Source organism: Neovison vison, chromosome 4 (assembly GCF_020171115.1).
Source record: "Neovison vison isolate M4711 chromosome 4, ASM_NN_V1, whole genome shotgun sequence".
In the NCBI taxonomy this organism is placed as follows: Eukaryota; Metazoa; Chordata; class Mammalia; order Carnivora; family Mustelidae; genus Neogale; species Neogale vison.
Window position 1 is genome coordinate 225060527 of NC_058094.1, and position 21116 is coordinate 225081642.

General features: G+C 49.5%; 1 long non-coding RNA gene and 4 other non-coding genes across 5 annotated transcripts; 1 reads left to right on the top strand and 4 right to left on the bottom strand.

Annotated features, from left to right (window-relative positions):
• Positions 1–180: 180 nt before the first annotated feature.
• Positions 181–16871, bottom strand: LOC122904170. The gene is made up of 3 exons (XR_006384160.1): positions 16756–16871; positions 1037–1228; positions 181–237 (listed from the first exon to the last, which is right to left on the bottom strand). It is a non-coding gene; the product is annotated as an uncharacterized LOC122904170 (long non-coding RNA).
• On the bottom strand, positions 3360–3431 carry TRNAC-GCA. Its single transcript has one exon. It is a non-coding gene; the product is annotated as a tRNA-Cys (tRNA).
• Positions 6860–6931, bottom strand: TRNAC-GCA. Its single transcript has one exon. It is a non-coding gene; the product is annotated as a tRNA-Cys (tRNA).
• TRNAC-GCA lies at positions 10722–10793 on the bottom strand. Its single transcript has one exon. It is a non-coding gene; the product is annotated as a tRNA-Cys (tRNA).
• Positions 11591–11662, top strand: TRNAC-GCA. Its single transcript has one exon. It is a non-coding gene; the product is annotated as a tRNA-Cys (tRNA).
• Positions 16872–21116: the final 4245 nt, after the last annotated feature.

A 21116-nucleotide genomic window follows, 5' to 3' on the forward strand; every position in this document is an offset into this window, starting at 1 on the left:
AGCGATCAATTTACTTTGTGCCCTGCATGGCATAGATCTGGAAAACAAAAACAAAGACAGTCACTAAAATCGTGCCCCCAAAACTTGGTTTAATGACGAGTTACCAGTAGGATCCATGTGTAGGATTAAACGCCTCTTTGCGCTAAACTGGGCAGATGAACTATCCCCTTCAACTCTCTTCTTTTGTCCCCTTATTCTGTTTGTTATTCTTCCCCTGTGTCAGACAGACGGTGTGACCTGAAGAGAGGGTGGAAAGCGTGGAAAGGCAGTGAGGTGGGAACGAGAGACCCATGGTCGTCGGAGCCAGACCCAGGACAGGGTGACTGCAGATGTGTGGTCAGAACAAGAGGAAGGGCCACCAGGTGATGCACAGACTTGAACCAGGGACTAGTTGATATGCGGTCAGAGGCTCTTCCCCCGGAACTCGGCCCCCTTATCGGTCTGGGCATTGCTGATGGTCCCCGTGTCGCCTGTGAGCCATTGCGCACTATAACTCCTCATCTCTAGGGAACCAGGGAGAACTGACTGACTAACCCGCACCCAGATGGACCTCTGTCTGACTCTGAACTTCCTCTGTCCTTCTCCAGAGACTTCTAGAAATCTTCCCTGCCCACAGCACGGCTACCTCCTCAGTCTCCTCAGGGGACACGAATCACCCTTTACACTGAAGCCACTAAGATAGGTATCCTAAAAGCCTTTTAAAAATCAGCATGAAAAAGTAATCAATTCCTTTTACTGTTAAACACATCATAGAAGAATAGTTTTATCTTTGTAAGAAAGTGATATGCAAATTATAAACATGTTATCTCTGAAATGACCTATTTGCTTTTCTCCACACAAGTTAGTTTTGCTTAAAAAAAAAAAAAAAAGGCAACAACCCCAATCATTTCTGTCCTTCAACAAGGATGGTTTTATCCTGAAAAGAGACTGATTCCAACAAGATTCGAAATGGGCCGGTGGAGACAGGTCCCAGCTGCCCCCCGAGCCCCCCAGCTCCCTTCCTGATTGTGCTGAACCAAGGACCCTGTGTCCGTACCCTGTGTCCGTGATCTCAGAGCACGGGGACATCCAGAGGCAGGATATCTGACGTCATTTTGGCGGCTCCAATGGTTTTCTTATTTGAAACAGTTTTTGCATTTCTGTAGAACTAGATGGATTTTTCTCACAAAGCTTCTGTACCTCATCCACCAGGCCAGTCCAAGGATGTCATCACGCCGCATTCCAATGGCTAGAAAGCAAGAAGAAGGTGAAGGCAGTTTTATCAGCTGATCTTTTTCAGCAAATTGTCTTTTTTAATTTCAGAAAAGAGCTCATTGGAAACACATCACAGAATTGCTAGGAAGCAGAAGATAAGGCTCGGGAAGGGCTTGGCCACATTGACTCATGGCAAGAGGCCAGAGTGGAATTCCATCCACATGACCCAGAATCAGCTGCTCTGGGCACTTTGTCTCCTGTCCATGGCTGGAATCCCGAGGAGAACATCTACATGAGATGCCTGCCTACCTCCAAGGTATAGAAGGTCGTAGACTTCCGTTCTACCAGCCTGTATCCACGGAAAACTGGGATGTTATTAGGAAGGGAGATGGGTTGGGAAGCCAGAAACAATTCCTACATGTCCTCAACACCAGTTTTTATGGAAACATTTGCACCAGCAAATATACAGGAATGACCAAGGAAATAGTTGTTGTCACATCTGAACATGTGAGAGAAGGAGGCTTTAAGAGTTCAGGGTTTTCCTGTTTTCTGTCTTCTGCTGAGACGTCTGCTAAATATCCCCTTGACTAAGGAACAGGGCTGTTTCTCTTTACAAAGCTCAACTCATTATTGAATAAAAAGCAGAAAGGCTAGATCATCATATACATTCAAATGGGAGATATCAAAGTGCGTGTGTGTGTGTGTGTGTGTGTGTGTGCGTGTCCTCCAGTGGGAAATTTACTCCAAGAAGGGCTGGTACTCAAAAAGTATTTAGCCTTTGCTAAAGCAGGGACACTGACCAATCAGAGAAGACATCGGCCATAAACAGCCATTAAATGCCCACTGGAAGGATAAGCTGCCTCCAATCCATTGGTCAATTGAATCTGTGTGACTGATCAATCAGCTCATTGACCACTGAGAGCCCATGGGTTCTCGGATTTCCAGCCCAGAAGAATCCCCTGGATTTCTACTTTCTTCTATCCCCAGCACGGCAAGAAATCTTACATCCACCCCACTTTCTTTAAGGTCTTTTGCCTGCAACCGACTCCAAATGTTGTATCAGCCTAGGCACACTGTTGCAGAGACAGGAACTGGCTTTGCCTATGGGAAAAGATGAGACCATCCTTGTCTAGGTGGCAGCGGGCCCGCAGCATGGAAGGGAAGGTTCGCGAGGCAGGGGCGATCTAAGGGGACTCTGCCTGCTAGGTTCTTGGCCAGCCATTAGGGAGCTGCTGGATGATGCCTGAGCTCTGCCAACCCTGGAATTTGTGTCACTCGGTCTGAGTGCAGTGTGAGTCAGGAGCACCTATTTGGCCAGAAATACTGTGGGGCGAAAAGGGAGAAAATAGCCACAAGCTATTCTGCAGCCACAAGCAGAGCCATTTCTTCCAGTAGGGCTCATTCAATGCGGGAATCCTCAAAGGATGGAAAGAGGTTCAAAGTTTGGGAGGGAAAAAGAATTGGAATCAGGGACCTCTAGGTTGTCAATTAAGCACTTTTCTTGGTCTCATCTAATAAGCGTGTTTAAATTCGGAACTTTAATGCGGAGTCGAGTTATTAGTTATGGGCTGTCACCATGCTTCCCCGGACTGTGACCGTGCGGTCTGTCACCACGCTACCATGGCCACATTCTCTTACCTCTGCACCCTGGCTACTCTCTGGGCTTACAGCCCACCTCTTACAATTCCCTCAGTCCTGGGCGGAAGGCACTAACTTGAAAAATCATTGATGTTTACCACTAGAATGTTGTTTAAAATGACATAGTGTTGTAAGTTCCAAAATAATTTTCCAGCTACTTGGAATGCCTGGATGTTACCATCAATTTAGCGGGGGGGGGTGTGCCTCCCCAAAACAGAAGCTCCCAGGCATCTCTTTAGCCCTATAAATCCCAATTCCTACAGCTGATTTGTATTTTTACTAAGGTCCTTAAATTATTCCGGGGCAGACAGGCTGGGTAACTCCTGATCATATGTAAATTTTAAGGAGTAAGAAACTTCTGACACACACATCATTAATGACAGTACCATGATATGTGCTGTGCCCCAGAAGTCACTTGGGGAAACTGACACAGACCCAGGGAGGTTGCTGATGTAGATGACTTTACAATGAGCAGGACCCTAAATGAGGTTACCTATTTGCACTTGGCAATAAGGTAAGACACCTATAGGGGGCACCTGGATTTGAACCAGGGACCTCTTGATCTGCAGTCAAATGCTCTACCCCTGAGCTATACCCCCTTGCTGGAATCACATTCCTCTTTAGCATAGTTCACCTGCACTGCCACACCCAAGCATTACATGGTGCGCTGGACATTCTATTCTCTTTTGGTCCACCTGTGAAACTGGGAAGTCCACCACAAACTGGCTGGAGACCACCCTCTGGCCAGGAGTTGGCCCTTCCATTCCCCAGAGACCTTCCCTTGTCTACCAGCACTGTTCTACTCTGTAGCCACAACCCGAACTCCTTGGGTAAATTGTAGTCTCCTCCCCTCCCCTCACTCAATAGGTGGGAGGGGGAAGGGAGAGGAAGGGAAGGGAGAGGAAGTGCCTGGATTAGCTACGTCCACAATGATATTTCATAACAAATCATCCCCAAACTCAGATGCGTGCCACAATAAGCATTTATTTTCATGTCCATAGGTCATCAAAATGCATGGCAATCAGTGGACTAGTCTGGGCTTGCCCTGAGGGCCCTGCTTCAAGCTGAGGGTCCATCTGGGCTTGGATCCTTGATGTGAATCGTGCTCAGGTTTGCTCCAAGTCTGTGTATTCCTGGATCCAAGTCGGAAGAGTGGCAGCTCGCAGGGAAACTTTCCTCCTGGCAATGGCGGAACTGCAAACAAATCCTGCCCAGCTACGCAAGCAGGTTTCAAGCCTCGGCTTGTGATCCGGGTGCTAAGATCCCATCAGTGAAAGCGAGTCTCAGCACCCAGCCCGACATCAAGGGCGAGGAAATCTGTTCCGCTTCTATTGGGAGCATCTGAAAAGTCTTGCGGCAAAGGGCTCACACAGAATAAGTTCAGAACTGGGGCCAACATTTTAATCCACTGTGGTCTGCCCTCTTGGTCATAATTACTTAATCTCTCCTGCACGCATAACATACTCAGCTTTATCCCAAGGCCCCCAAAGCCTCATTCAGTCAAAGTCCAGGATCCTATGATCTGCACTAGATCTAGGGGAAGCTTCTCTTGATTCAGAGACCTATAAACTTAAAAAATGAATTACCTATCACTCACACACCCAAAACCCGATGATAGTACAGGAACAGACTTTAGAGCACTAAACCCAAAGACTGGTCACGATGGGAAACACATGGTCATAGAAACTGGTTCACAGAAATCGAAAAGCTAGACAAATGTGCCCATGATCCTCTCTCACCTCTTGTTCCAGCCAGAGCCCCCTTCGGGATCCCAGTGTCGATATTTGTCAGGCTTTTCACAGTAATATTGTCTAACAAACCACCCCCAAACTCAGCATGATTAGGCTCTGATTCTGCTGTGTCAGGACAGCTCCCTGTCCACTGCTCTGTCCGAGTCTGAGGAGTCTTCCTTTTCCTTCAGCGTTCTCTGCAATTTTTGAAGGGATCATTGGAAAGTTGTCCTTTTTGGTGGCCGAGCATTCTTCCGAACTCGCTTCCCCCTGTAGAATGCGGGAAGCCCAGGTCCTTTTACTTCCCAGTCTTCCGTTTCTTTTCATCCAGGCTAGTAACACTCTTGGCAGCACAGGTCTCTCAAGCAACCTGTGGGTTTTCTATCTATTTGACTCCCTGGGCCAAAAGCTGCACGATCACAATTCTTTTCGACATTTGCTCTGCCTCCAGCTCAAGGATAAGTATTTGGGCATATTCTGAGTCTATGAGCGCATTAAGCTCCATTCGGTTTGAGGCTATGTCTTACCGGAGGGCTCTGGAGTTAGTCTTTTTCCTAAAGTGATGTAATAACGGCCTCACCTTTCTTTTGGAGAGGATGGTTTCATTTTTCTGACCATGCAGTTCCGAGCTATCTAGATTGCCTCTAAATTCTGACCGCAAACGGAATTTAGAGGAATTCTGACCGAAGTTCTCTTCTGAACTCAAATCTTTCTCTGTGGGACCTTATCAAAACCAGCCTATAATCGCTCAGGTATTCAATATTTTTCCTTGAAACATCCTATCCCACCCAGTACAAGTTCAAGGACACTGTCTGCCTCCCAGGCTATCGTGCGCTTCTGATCGCCCTGTCGGTAATCGTTTCCCATTTCCCCAGCTGATTCGGACGTTCCCTCGCACCCGTGGCTTCACTGCGAAGGCACGCCCTGTACTTTAGGCCTTTTTATAGGAGGCGCCCCCTTCTGTATGGCAATTTTAGTATTTGCCAGTCGAATCCACAATAGTGTCGCAAAACAAGCCGCCCCAAACCGGTGACACACAACAATGGGCATTTACTGTCATGCCCGCGGGGCAGAATATTGAATGTGATTCAGTTGATCTAGGCTGGGCTGGGCTGGGTAGGTCCGCTTCAAGCTGCGGGTCCAGCCGGCCTCGGCTCCGCTAGGTGAGCGGGGCTGGAGATGCGGCCGGGCGTGCTCATTGCTGGGGTCCAGGCGGAAGGGGCAGCGGCTCGCAGGAGGGACACATCTCATGGTACTAAGAGAAGCCCCAGAGGACAAACCTACCCTTGCAAGATGATCTCAAGCCCCTCGCCTGCATACACCCGCTAATGTCCTGTTGCCCCAAACAAGTCACACGCACACAGCTACCGAGATTTTTGACTCTGGGTCCAAATTCAGGTCCCCATGCCCGCCCTGCGACAACGGAGCGGTTTCTAGAAGCGTTTCTCCTGTAATGTGAGCAGCTGTCAGTAGAGGGCGCTGGGGGGATGTTGCGGGAGAAAAGGGGAGTGTCTCCCTAATTTCGGCTACCTGTTGGTGGTGGTGGTGGTGATGGTTTTTTTTGTTTTTGTTTTTTCCATCCACTTCCCCTTGGTCTCCGCTGCATGGCTGGTTGGTCAGAGGTGTGGGTGCGTGAGGACTCAGCCAGGCACCCAGAGAAAGAAATCCCACCACGGCGATCTGGCAGCCCCAGCTGGGCTGGCGACCCCCACCACCCCCAACCCCCGCGGGGCCCTCCCCACTCCGCCCACGCACCTGCGTGTGCCGGCCAGTCCCGCTCGTCTTGCCCCGCAGAGGTCTGGTCCCGAGCCCTCCAGGCGCCTTTGCTGCGCGCTCCAGACCTCTCGCTTCCAGGTGCCTCTCCTGTGCCCAAGAGGTTTGCTCGCTGCTTGCCGGGAGACCGTGAACAGGTCAGGTTGCTGCAACCACACCTTCCGCCCGGATCTACTCCCAGCTTTGGGGGAGGGGGTTCCCCCTTCCAAATGTGCCCTTTGGGTTCTTCTCCCCTCGGATAACTTTGGAGTTTTCTTTGCACCTGTGTGGGTTACTCTTTTCACAACACAATAATTCTTTACATCAAACTTCCCACTTAAGTTACTGTGTGGGTTTGACTCCTGGTTGGTCCAGATTGATCCCTACGATGGAGCCCAGAGCGCACTCTCCTCTGGGAGTGGAACGGAACAGCCGCAGAAAGCGGGAGGTAAGAATGGGTCATCCTGCCACTTCAATATGCCAGGGGACAAAAGCCACCCGCGACAGTGGTACCTCCGTGTTCGGCAATAAAGCGAAGGCCCAGTAGGGGGCACCCGGATTTGAACCGGGGACCTCTTGATCTGCAGTCAAATGCTCTACCCCTGAGCTATACCCCCTTCTGGGAGGCTGGCTCCTCTTTACATAACTTCACCTGTGACGCCGCACCCAAGCGTTCCAGAGCCCCGCGCGAGTTCTAGTCGTTGCTGGTAGGCCTACGAAACTCGCAGGCCCAGCAGAAGCTCACCAGGGACCACCCTGTGGCCAGGAGGCCGCCTTCCCGTTCCCCAGAGACTCTCTCTTGTCCAATAGGCACTTTTCCTCTAAAGCCGCGTCTGAACTGCGGGAGGCACCAGGTTTGGGCGGGACCCCGCCCCCCCATCCTTCCTTCCTTCCCTCCTCCCTGAGCTCCATCTGTGGGCTCCAACGACCCTTGCCTGTGACCCCACCCTCACCCCTCCCTCCCTCCCAGCTCGCAGACCTTCACCAGTCCTTCCCACAAGGCATCAGGGCATAACCGAAGGGGAGGTTACCTGACATCAGAGACTGCTGAGGTTCACTTGCCAAGACCACGGGGGACACTGGGCTATGCAGTGGGAGAGAGGGTAGAAAAGGGGAGATTCTTTCCTCATTTCTGTGCAGCTTACGTACAGCATTCCTTTGTTGCACAGGTAACCTGCTTCACTTCAAAAACGTAATGTAAACTCAAAATAAGTATTCCAGTGAGAGCAAAGCAGCGCCCCATCCAGGAGGTTCCTAACATAACCAGCTGGCTTCCACGTTGCTGGCTGCTTGCCCGGCGTCTAAAACACCATCGTTTTATTAGGGGATGTAATTGGAATGTTAGGCACCCTTCCCTGGCATGGCCAAGTTCTGGGGGGGGGGGGCACACAATCCATTTGGTGGAGCTGGCTCCTAGCCTCCATGCCTGAAGTGTTGACCTTGGTTTCTGAGTCCACTGAATAAGTGCCGAGTGGGTACGACGATCCCACTCTTTTCTGATTAGTGTCCTATCTTTCACGCATGAGACAAGGATACTGTTCCTTTAACTGACATTATAAGTCAGTAACCTGCAGGATCAAACCCCACTTTTGGTTGGAGGCCTTTTCGGTTATTCAGGGGTAAGAGATAAGTCTCTCTGCACTTGGCACCGGCTGGAGTAGAAGGTTTACACGTTTGGGTTTCATTTTCTTTAAGTTCCTGTGCCAACAGTATTAGCCGCTCTACTGTATAGTGCTACCTGGTGTTCTATGGTAATTTAGTATATTGGGGCCTGGCCCTCCCTGGGCACTTCAATCCAGGTGACCTAGACAATAGTCAACTTCCCTGCTTGGTCACTGTGTCAATGACTTCCAGGTTTCAATTCCTGAATAACAGGTCAGATGGTCACTGCTTTTAGCCCCAACCAGACCAGAAAACCAACACCATGTACCCCTCACTTCCTGCACCTGACTTCTAGTATCAGTTTTCACACTGCCAGCATTCTGTCTCCCAAACAGAAACTGATAATGGCTAACTGAAGCAAACTAGGAAATGACTGGCACAAAGACAAAAATCTCAGACCACCCAAGGAATCCTAACTATCTACATTCAGAAAACGGGCAGAGTTAAAGCGTAGCCAGGGGGTCACGAGCCTTCGCCCCAAACAGCATCCTAGTTGGGGGGCTTGTGATGCCCCCACTGCATGCCGGCTGCAGCCATGAGCCCCACGACCAATGTCAGAGCTCCCCTGGAATAAATGCCAACTCTTCCTGCCTGTATGTCCCTCATTGTGTGGTCCAAGTCTCAGTCACATGCGTGTGAGTGGCTAAGCTTAGGGCATTGCTGGCGTTGGTGAGAGGGCAAAGTCTGATACTTTTGCCTTTGGTAGGGCAGGGAAGTCCTGGTTTCCACCAGTCATGCACACCTGCGGATCCCCCCCAAATGGAAAGGAATTTCAAATGTTGAGGGTGTAAGAAAGATAGTTGCATCTGCCTCCTCAGGCCTCCTCCTCTTCCTCCTCCTTTTCTTCCTCTTCCCATTCTTCCTCCCGCTCTTCTTCCCCTTCTCCTCCTCCTCCTTCTCCAGCATAGTTAACATCCAGCATTATATCAGTTTCAGATGTACCGTACAGTGATTCAACACTTTCCTATATTACTCAGTGCTCATCAAGATAATATACTCTTAATTTCTCTCTTCCCTTTAAAAGGACCTATTTAGAAACTGTCCCTGTTCCTCTTCCCCCAGGGGATTTACTTGGAGACAAGTCCCGGAAACCAGCTTCAGGTAACAAAGCCCAGATACAAAGGTGGGTCAGGCCAGGTGGAGACATTGATCAGTCGCTTGGGGGGGGGGTGCATACTGTCTCCCTGGTTACCAAGGAGTATGGGCCCCGCCCTTTGGGAGCCTTTTTGGCGCCAACCCCAATCAAGGTGTAATAGGCTGGTTCAGACGTCTACTAGGGTAAATTGTAACTCAGTTGGTCACCTAGCATCACTGTGGAGTTTCCTGTGTGTGTTACAATCTCATCGGCCACCTGTGCGTGGCCAGGCCCGACCACATGGCCTTTGCCCTTAAAAGCTAGCCTGTGAAACAGAGAAGGGTCGCCCTCTCTTGTAAGAGGTGCGGCCTCTTGTTGATGCTTGGCGCGAGAGCGCGAAATAAAGCTTTGCTTGACCTTTGCTTTGTATCAGTCTCGCTCCTTTAATCACGGACCTATTATTGGGGCATAACACCTTCCTGCAGGAAGAGACAGTTACCTGGAATGGCAAGAAGTCTAAATAAATATGGCAGCAAGTCCATACCATGGAGTACTATTCAGCCCTAAAAACAAATGAGCTATCAAGCCACAAAAAGACATGGAGGAATCTTGAATGCCTGTAGCTAAGTGAAAGACACAGATCCGGAAAGGCCTCATACAGTATGTTTTCAAATAGATGACATTCGGAAAAGGCAAAACAGGCACAGTAAATCCTGGTCGTCAGGGATTGGCAGCGAGGGCAGAGGAATGACTAGGTATAGCAGGCCGGATTTTCGCAACAGTGGGACTATCCCTATGATGCTAGTTATTGTGGATATGTGACACTATGCATTTGTCAAAACCCATAAAACTGTAGGAACCTTAATGTAAACTATAGGTGTCAGTTAATAATAATGTGTCAATTGATAGTCGCTCTCTAGTATTTACAAATGTAGCACATTAGTGCAAGATCTTAACCACAGGGAAATGGGAGTGGGGAGAAAGTGAGGGGAGGGGGTATAAGAGAACTCTGTACTTTCTGCTCAGTGTTCCTGTCAACCTTTAACTGCTCTAAGAAATAAAGTCTACAATATATTTTTAATGACAGCAGGTGGGGGCTTCCTGGATTAGGGATCAGAGACCACGTGATTGGTGTTCAAAGGACCCGCCTAGAAGCCTGGGCGCGCCTTTCCCCCAGCTGCCCTGTCCGGAACTCTAACACAGCAAGTCGCCGACGCCTTCTGTGGGTTTGCCTGAGTCCGGTGGGGTCTGCTGCACCAGGACGAACCCCTTTCCTACCAAGCCTCCTTCTGCACCTGGCAGCTTCTCGGGCCCCTGCCCAAGGCACCTGCTTTGAGAACCAAGCAAGATCAGGCCAAGCGCCATTTAGAATCGCCCGCGTAGTCCTCCCCCAGATGCGCCCGTCAGATCACCTAGTGCGCACCGGGGTGGAGGGGTAGGAGGTCCGCGTTGGGGCTCCTGCATCAGGGTCCGCGGGGCTGAGGTCCAGGGGACATGGCACGAGCAGCGCCGCCTCGCGGCTGAGCCCATGAGATCTCGCATCTACTGCCGACTTCGGAGAACTCCACCAAACACACCCGCAGGTTGAAGGGTCATGACAAAACCTCCGATTCTGGAGGAGCTATCTTCCCAGCAAATTTTCCCATCTTCCACCGGGAAAGAAAACCAGCAGGGGGCACCCGGATTTGAACCGGGGACCTCTTGATCTGCAGTCAAATGCTCTACCCCTGAGCTATACCCCCCAACACACTCTATGCTCCTAGCTAGCATCTTTTCACTGTGTTGCAATAGCGGGGTATCTTCCAGTACACTAACTGCCATTCATTCCCAGTGAGCCTGCAGAGCCGCCTCCCTCTGGCCATCAACCTCCCCTACAAACTCCTCTATAGACTATATTTCAGCTGGAATGATTTTTTTTTCCTCTTCTATGCGAAACTAGTTACCAGACATCCATTTCGTCCTGTGGGTCTATACTGTCTTTATTGCTTTATTATAATCAGGAAAACATTCTTATTTTAAAAAGTTGTATATTTAAATGAAAATACATACATAAATAAAATTAAATAGATCTAACAGGCAGCTCTATGTATTAGTCAGAACTCCTCCCCTCCCACCCCCCTGGCCGCCAAAATACACATATTTTAACTGATGGAAGATAGGGACAAGATAAAGAGTCATTGGTTCAGTAACAGGGTTCTAAACCCAAAGTCAGGAAGAGTGGATTCAAGCTCTGATCTCACCAGTAAGGCTTTGTGTGGTGTAAGACTAGTAATCTTGAATGTCTGCAGATGCCCACTGTGAATGGCACAGATTAGTGACTCTGAAGGCCCTTCCAGCTTTAAATGCTGGTGTCAGTTCTCTTCCAGGAAAATCAGGGAGGCGAACCTGTTGTTTGCTCTGCATCAGAGAGAGAAAATGGTAGGGAGGAGGCTTGGCAGCTTCCAGGAGGTCTAGCCAATGAACATTTGTTACAAATTTATAGGGATGTTGGGTGTGGCTGCACAGGATAAAGGTATTACTTACACCCTCAACTATACCAGGGGGTATAGCTCAGGGGTAGAGCATTTGACTGCAGATCAAGAGGTCCCTGGTTCAAATCCAGGTGCCCCCTGCTGTGACATACTTTTTGTTCACTGGAGCGGATTATTAAAGATTCAGCTCCTTTCCCTAATACCGAGCTTCAGGATACTGAGACTTCCCAAATACGGAAAGAAAAAAAAAAGTCAGGGGTAACTTGAGCACCACAGCCTCAGAGTGACAGGTTCCCCCAACTCTGACTTCATATTTCACTCACCATGGGTATTGTTCTATATAGGCTTAGGCTTACTTTTTCTACACATTTTCATTGCTCCACATCAGTAGTATGCTGCTAAATATTTTTATATATTTATTTTGCTGCTAAATATTTAACAACCAGCTCTTGGGGGAAGAGCATTGCTGATTTTTAGTGTTTCACAGTTTCAAGATGCAAATAATCTCACCATCATCAATTTCAAGCTGCAAACATAAGCTCGCCTAACATGGAGTGGGCGAGCCAACTCTAGCACACCACTGTCCCTAATCCATCTTCCCCAAAGAGGCATGGATGGGCTTTTTGACCCCTACTCCAGCCTCACAATGTTTTCTGACATCAGAGCAGTGGCTGACATCCAACCATTCAACCATGGAATCATCCATTCACTCAAGACGTATTTGATTCCCAATGCCAGACACAGGAAAGACAGAGCTGAGCAGGAACTGTCCGTGGTGGGTAAAACAATCCAATGAAGAAATGGTCACATGAATGATAAGGACAGTTTGACAAAAGAGAGGGATATTCTAAAATAAAAGGATTTCTGTTATCAGAAATATGTTAGACTAGATCATCTAAAAACCCCTTCTATCTCAAAACACCCATAAGTGAAGCATAAAATATCATTTTATCAAATGGTATCAAATATCCAAGCATGAGTATAGCTGAGCTCTCATGACAACAAAGGATTATCTTGGGGGCGGGGTAGAGGATGAACTAAAGTTCTGACTCCAGGAATGCCTGTGGTTTGAGACCGCTGAGGTGTTGAGTTTTAATAGCCATGTGGATCCAGGAGTTAGGTCTAGACCTGAAATGCCCCTCCTGCATGTAAAGTCAGACTCCCAGAGAGCCACACCATTAGTAAAAGGGTGGGTTGGTAAAACACCAGCACTAGGAGATAAGAGGTCTTTCTCTTTGGGTGGGTGGGACATCTCCCCTGAAAATTCATAACCACAGGTCTATCTATCTTCACATTTGTTAGAATTTTGAATTTACACTACTTGGACAGTTCAGAAATTCCCCAAGCTAAAAGTTGACATAAAAAGTATGCGTAGGCTAACAGTGATTGTGGGGTGCCCAGAAGCAGACACAAACTCTGAAGGGTACATCTGCAAGCCAGGCTCCACAGAATTCCCATGATGAAACCTGGCTTAAAATGGGTTCATAATTCAAAATAGTAAAATTAACAACCACAAGTGAAAACCATCAGACAAAATAAAGAATGTCAGGAGAAATATATAAGTAATATTGAGTAAGTGTGGTCAGAATTATTAAAGAAATAAGAAATCAAATGTATGACGATATATGACTTTTTCAAAGAGGAAGCAGACTCATGGAAGATGAAAAACACAATAATTGACATTAATAATATAATAGCGGATAGCGGATTAGACAGAAAGGTATTTGTGAATGAAATAGAATATAAATCTTAAAAAACTACCAGGAATGAAGCACAAAGTTCTAAAAAAAAATTACAAAACAAAAAAAAAGTGTTGCTAAGAGAAATGCAGAATAGAATAGAGTTCTGATAAATGTCAAATATGAGTTCTACAAGGATAAAATATAATGATATAATAGCTGATAAATTTCCAGACTTGTACAAAGACCCCAGATTAGGAATGAGTTCCAAAAAAGAAAAATCCACACCTAGGCGCATAGCAGTGCCTTCATAATACCACAAACAAAGGGATGATCTTAAAAGCAGTCAAACAGAAAAGACAAATCATATCCAAAGGAAGCATAATTAGAATTACAGCAGACTTTTCAACAGAAGAAATGATGTGTAGAAGACAATGGAATAAAGTATTATGAGTGAAAGTAACGTAAAGTTAGAATTCTCTACTCAAACTGTCATTCAGAAGTGACAGAAATATAACTGAAAGCTTCTACTTCTAAGATATCCTTGCTGAAAAAATTTTAAAACTTGTATTTCTGGAAGAACACTGAACCCAGAAGGAAGGATAAAGAGACAAGAGAAGTGGTGAACAAAAATACTAGTGAGTATATTGGTAAATATAAACAGCACTGATTATTACATAAGACAGAAAGATGAGTTGAGGGGGGCTTATAAATAAGATTTAATCAAAGAGAACAATTATACAGAAATAAGGGTAATGATGTGATTGAATTAATGCATTCAAGTTCTTCTTTTGTGTGGAAGGAGGGTGGGAATACTAATTGTTAGACTATATCAAATCAGATATGTGTGGAAAATTTTAAAGAGTAACTCCTAAAAGTATAGAAAAGGAAGAATAAATAATTTTCAAATTAGCAGAAAGAAGTGAATCAAGGGGAATTCCTCAAAGGTGAATAAAGAAAAAGTAATTGATCCAATAGAAGAATAGAAAGAAAGGCATAGAAAAAAATAAAAATCAATAGAGAGTACAAAATAGATGGTAGAAATGAATAAAAATATATTGCTAATCACAATAAATGCAAATGGACTATTTGCTAATTGAGATAAGAGATTCAACAACAAACTCTAGTTGTAGGCTCTTATAAAACCACACTCCTGAAACATAAATATTTGGAAAGTTTGAAAGCGAAAGGATGGGAAAAGATATACCAAATGAATAGTAACTGAAGGAAAGTTAGTTTCACTGTATTGGTATCAGATAAAATGAGTTATAGATTAGAAGTATTATTAGAGTAAAGAGTATAACATGATAATAAATAAATGTTAATAAATAATAATAAATATTAATAAATAAAATTAACATGATAATAAAATGAATTTTCCCAGGAGAATACAACTATATATTTGTACACACAGTGTCAAAATATATAAAGCAAAAACTGTCAGAAATACAGGGAGAAATTGACAAACAGACAATAAGAGATTTTAATACATCTTTCTTAGTAACTGTTACATCAAAAGGCAAAAAGGGGTAAGATGGAGAGGACACAATAACACAATCAATAATCTTGATTTAATAGACCTAACTAGATCCCTACAGCCAACATTAGAATATATACGGTCTTTCAAAGCAAACATGGGAAAGTTTCATTTATTACATAGTTGATTACAAAGCAAGTCTGGGAAAATCCATAGCAAAAAGCAACATCATATATTCTCTTACTATGAAGTGAAACTCAACACCAAAAAGAACTTTAAGAAGAACCCATACATTTTGAAGCTAGAAAGTACTTTCAAATAACCTCATGGATATAAAAAGAAATCATGAAAACTAGAAAATATTTTTAAATTGCAGCCACTTTCACATGGAGGAGTAGATAGCACCATTTATCTTTAAGAGGATGCTAGCCAGTTTGCTTGGGAAAACTACAGCTGGCTGATTCATCCAAAGCCAACTCACCGAATACCCCGGCGGCCAAAAGCCAAATATGATACCCCGGCGGCCAAAAGCCAAATATGATGAAAATTAAGCCAGTGGATATCGATTTGCTGCAAACCCGTCTGAATTATTGAGAATTTAAAAAAAAAAATCTGTTCTATATACCCTCCGCCTTTTTTTTCTTGTCCAGAACTGTCAAATAAACACTTTAAATGGAATTTAAGACAGTTCTCCACAATCATCTTGCAATGCAGATATAGAGGCGGGGGGTGGGGGGCAGGAATGGGGTCAGAGGTACAAATAAAACTTTAGGGTAGAGGGGTAGGAAGGTTTCTCAATCACTGGGAGAGCTGGTCATTCAGCAAATCGGCTGTTGGTGAATTAATCTTAGCCACTGCTGGCCTAGAGTCTACAAACAGGGTCTCAGGCTGGTCAGGTAAGGGGAGGTTGAGTCAAAGGTTGGGTCAAGACTCTGTATACCTCCAATAAAGGTGTGTCTCGGATGGGGATATTATTTTTTCTAAATGAAGGGATTTTAAAGCCTAGGGATCCTGAGACCAAGGATGGGTGTGGGGAGGCCCTGGGAGCAGGAAACGCTGGCTGGCGGGAGCCGCAGCAGGAATGTGGGTCACACAGCATAGGGAAGGGGCTGACCACAAGGCTCTATGGCCTTTAGGGATCCTGAGATCAGGTGCTGGGCTTGAAGCGTTCCTTTCTCCTGCCCTGAATCGCCTGTGGTGTCATTATTTCTTCCTCCAGCCGGCTACACAGACGCCCTGCCCTCCTGTGCCCGTGATTCTTTGTGTCTGAAGGAGGGAGCTTGGCGGGCGCATGAAGCTGGGCAGTGACTGAGAGTGTCTCCCCCCACGCCCTTCCTGGCGGCCAGGCCAAGGATGTCAGCTGTACCCCAGCGTTCTGGGAGGTGACCAGCAAGGCCAGCGGACACCCCCGGAAGGCCAGAGCTGCTTCAGGGACCAACACTGGGACTGCTGGGCAAAAAATTCTCTTTCCTTAAATATTCCACAGACCCTACGGGGGAGGGAAGCGGGGGTAGCGGGCTCCCCGGGCGCCGGGCCTCTCCGCTTCGCTGGACCCCTGCTTCCACGTCGCAGAGCCCGTCCAGCTCCACACGCGCACCGCCCCTGAGCTGGGATCCGCCCTCACCCCCAGCCCGCCGCGTCCGGACCGGGACGACGGTGGGGGCCACGCCTGGTTCACTCATCACACATTTATTTGAGGGCCTCCTATGTTCCAGGAGCTTCTGGGGTCACCTAAATCGACGCTTGGTCACACGAGATGTCTTGACCCGGACCGATGCTCTGGTGAGCGAGGGAGCGCGCCGGCAGACCTGGGGATGCGCGGGGCTGTGGCGGCCACTCGGACCCACCCGCGAGCGCGGCCCGCGCAGTCTGCCCTGCAGCCCCCTCCCCATCTCGGCGGCCGTTCCGCACCCCACCCCCCTGCACACACCTCCCCGCGGCCACGGAAATGGTCGGTATACGGGACGTGACCTCTGGGAGAGGCGGGTCCCGGTTCGTCCGAGCATCTCCACCTGGCACAGAGGATGCGCTCAGTAAATGCGGGATGATGGATGGATGATGAGGGATGGATGCGTACCTCCGCGGAACACATCCGCGAGCTGGTCACCAGGCGGGACCCGGCGCAGAGTCCCTCCCGGAAGCTTCCCGGGGTCCTGAGCGAAGCAGGTGGGGAAGGGGCTTCGAGGAGGCGGCCCTGGCTCCGCCCCCCGGCCCGCGCCGCGGCGCCCACTGGGACATGTAGTTCGCGCCTGCGCCCAGCGGGCCGCCGAGGCCGGGGGTCTCCGGGCGGAAGCCGGACCACCCTTCTCGGAGCTGGGGGCGCCGGGAGGCGGCGGCGTGCTCAACCTCGCCTTTCCCCCACTGCCCGCAACCCCAGCCCCGCTCTCTCGCGGGCCGATCTCGGTCGCCGCTGTCGCCGAGGGTCGCGGCACAGTCTGCGGCCGGGGAGCGGGCGCCGCGGGCCGGGCCGGAAGCTGAGAGCGGAGGCTGAGCCCCGGAATGGCGCGCCAGGTGAGGCGAACGGGGAGGACAGACGGACCGACAGACGTCTCTGCGAGTCAGCTAGGCGTGGCGTGGGGCGGCCTCGTGGTAGGGGGGCAAAGACCCGGGCTCCAACAACTTTGGTATCGGGCTGTGCTCGCCCCGGCGGGCCTGGTGCGCAGGATTTCGTGCGGCGAAGTCGAGGTCCTCCAACGACCCCCGGTCTCCTCCCCAGCCCTCGCCCCCCCACCCCCGTCCCCTGTACGTGGAGCCTGTCCCCACCTTCGGGAACTCGTTCCTTTGGGTTACGCATCGACCTCCCCGTCCTGGTTCCTTTTAATTATTAGTTACCCAGGGAGTCGTGGGGATGAAGGCCTCGGGGGAATCTGATGCTTTTATTCTTGGTAGGATCCTGGACCCTTGGGGGAGGGGGCATGAAACAAGGGCCCAGGTGTTACCCATCTGATAGGGTGCGTAGGTTCTAGAGCTGGAGGAAGAGCCCCATCTGTCGTAGTCTGGGCAGTCCTGGCAAGTGTGTGCCGGGCTGGGAAGATGCCAGGAAAAATATGGTGATACCAGTGGAGAGTTGCTGCCGTTCCTCGCCTGGAGCCAGTTCTGTAATTTTGGTGGCCATGAACTTGAGCCAACCTCAGCCAGTTGTAGACTCCATGGTTTGGAGGTGGGTGGGTATTGGGATAGCCGCTGGGCCGTTCTGTGGCCGGATCTAGCCTCCCAGAATCAGAATCTCCAGTCATTCATGGCACACAAGCTCTTGGGAGAAGCCAGGAAAAGTGGATGTTGTGGGAACGGGGGCAGCCTTCCTTGCTGCCCTGGCTGTGCAGTGAAGCAGTGCAAGGACACCCTTGCTCAGATGTGTCGGCTGGTCCTGTGCTAGGCTCTCCTCAGGCTGCAGTTTCCTTTTCTACAAAATGAGGGATTTGGACCAGCAGTCTTTCAGGTCTGATGTTCCAAGAAGGATGCTTCTCCACACAGTGTAGCTTCACGGAGAAGGCGGCTTGGAGTAGCTTGGGGGGTCTGTAGATAACAGATGGACAGTTACCGGGAACGCCTGTCTCTCTGTCTGTTGTGACTCCCCAGAAGCCCAGGGATGTGCGAGTTTCACAGCCCAATAAGTGGGAGCCGCAGGGTGCAGGGTCCAAACGGAAATCCAAGCCTGAGGCATGCTGGGAGACTGGGTCCAGGCTGGGCAGAACTGTGGAATATGGACAGGTCCTGTGCGCACGGAAGCTGGGGTGTCCATGCTGGGCTAGTGACAGGGTAGAGGGAGTGTGTTAGGAGGACGAGCACGGCCACAGCGGGCTAGGAGGCCGCGCAGGTACAGCAGTCCTGGGGCAATCCAGAAAGCTTTTCTGCCGTTGGTTGAGGGAGCGAGGCCTGGGAGCCACGGAGGAGGTGAAGAAAGGCCTGAGGGGACAGTCTGTCCAGACTGCAGGCCAACGGTGTGTGTCCCTCCCCCGGGGCAAGCACTGGTGCCTTACTTGTTTGCACACTCACGCGTGCTCACTCCCTCACACACGCATGCCTCACTTTCCCTCCGCTTTTTTTTTTTTTTTAAAGATTTTACTTATTTATTTGACAGAGAGAGATCACAAGTAGGCAGAGAGAGAGAGAGAGAGAGAGAGAGGAGGAAGCAGGCTCCCCGCCAAGCAGAGAGCCCGATGCGGGACTCAATCCCAGGACTCTGGGATCATGACCTGAGCCGAAGGCAGAGGCTTAACCCACTGAGCCACCCAGGTGCCCTCCCTCCACTTTTTCTGGGCAGAGAGAAGCCATGATGGAACTCCTCCTCCTGCCACAGTCAGGTCCCGTTTCCATCTTATGCGAACTTTGTCTTGAAGAATGTGTCTTGAGGCTGAGATGGTGACAGACCTGGAAGCCGTCTCTTCTGGTGTCGGAAGAGTTGGGTCTGTTGAGGCAGGAGATAGAGGCCCTCAGAGTCAGGAGTGGTGTGTGAGGAAGAGCCCAGTCTGTGGGGCTGTGGGGGGCTCTGACCTGCACGGGGCCGTCAGGCAGACAGACTCGGCTCCTCTAACACCAATCAGAGCGCTTCTGGCTTCCCAGCACTTGTTTCCTACGTCAATTCATTTAGTCTTCACAACATCCCTGCACTGGAGGCCTTTATGATCCTGATTTTCTAAATGAGTTCACCAAGGCCCACGTGGCTTAAGTAGTTTGGCAAGGTCCCATAGATGGTATGAAGTGAAGCAGGGATTGGAATTCTGGCAGCCTGGCTGCTGAGGTCCAGCCCTAAGTCCCATGTGGATAGAGAGAGAGAGAGAGAGAGAGAGAGAATATGCAGGGGGGCGGGGCCAAGGGAGAGGCAGACTCCCCACTGAGCGAAGATGCCCACCTTCCCTGTGACATGGAAATCAGAGGGCTCCGTTCCAGGACCCTGGGGATCATGACCTGAGCCGAAGGCAGACGCTTCACTGACTGAGCCACCCAGGGGCCCCTGTGTCCAGGACTTCTTAAATGCCAGATTGGGCCCCTGATATCCCAGCTGCTGGGAATGTGATGAGCCCGCCATTACTGAAGGCATTTAAAGAGAAACTGAAGAGACCTCTCATTTTGGGCGGAAATCGGCATTAAATGATCCCTGCTCCTTAAAGGTCTAGGCAGTCGTCTGATTTCTGGTTTGCAAATGCAGGACGTTTGCGAGCTGGCTCCTGGGAAGAAGGAGGGCTGAGCCTGTGTTCGGGGGTCCGCTCCCCAGCGTGCTTTCCATTTCCAGCAAGGCTGGGCAGGACTCCAGCCTGGGACTGGGCTGCAGTGCTCCCTTGCCCCGTGGCTCTAAGCTGAGAATGTGTCAGAATCACGGGTGGCTGGAAAACTGTCGATTTCTGGGCTTACTCCTGATTTAGTAAATCAAAGAGGAGGCAGGGAAATCTGCCCTAATTAAAAGGAACCTGAAAGAAATCGTTTGACCCTAAAAGTGCTTTTATTTTTCAGTCATTATGTTGTAAAAAGCTTCTGATGGGAGAAGCTGAAGAGAGAGTACTTTTCACTCCGCTGACACATCTCAGGATAAACCAGCACCCCTACCCTCCCGCCCCCCAAGAACTGTCTCACGGCTCTGCTGGGTCCTTCTCCCACATTCCCTGCCCCAGCCAGAGCAATAAATACCATTTGGATGTGCTGTTCAGCAGCGTCTACAGGAACATTTCTTTGTTCAGGTTCTAGCACTTCAGACTTCTCTGGGGAATAATAGTTTTAAAAAATGAGATGTTTGCTGCATGTTTTCTTAAGGTTTACCAAGATCACTGGTTTTATAGTCACAATTAAGCACAGCAGAAAAAGCACCCGCTCTCAGCTCCAGAGGTCCCAGTCCGAGACTTGGCGCCGCAGGGTCTACCCGCTCAGCTCGCTGCTTCCCCCCTTGGTGCGTGGAACCCTCACCCACACCGAGGGTGACAGCGTAGCCTGCCGCCTGCAGAGATCCGCTTTGTTAATTGTTGAGAGCTCCGAAATGCGCCAAAACAAAGGATCCCACTTCTGACTTCTGGGCCCTTGAGCATAGAGCCTGCGGGGGACACGGCTCACTTAGCATCCAGCAGAGTGTTCAGGGGAGAGGGGATGGGGAGAGGCAGACGGAGCCGAGGTAGGCTGAGCGTCTTGTCGCCAGCAGGTGGGAAATGCCCAGACCGGCTGCTGTCCACGTGACCTGTGTTCCATGGAGAGGGCCCAGGGAGAGGGTCAGCGGGGAGACCCTCCTATTGGCTATGTTTTATGTTTCCAGAATCCAGTAAGAAATGGGGTTGGCTCTTTGAGCGATGTTTCTGAGGGTGTCTGAGCATGTTCCTGAAAGGGAGCAACTGTCCTTGGGCCAGAGGGGCGGAGGTGTTGTGTGGAGGGTCTGCCGACTGTCCGAGAGAGCGTGAGAACCTCTGGACCAGAGGCAGGGAGGCTGTGGAGAGGCTCCTCCAGCCAGGTGCGGGT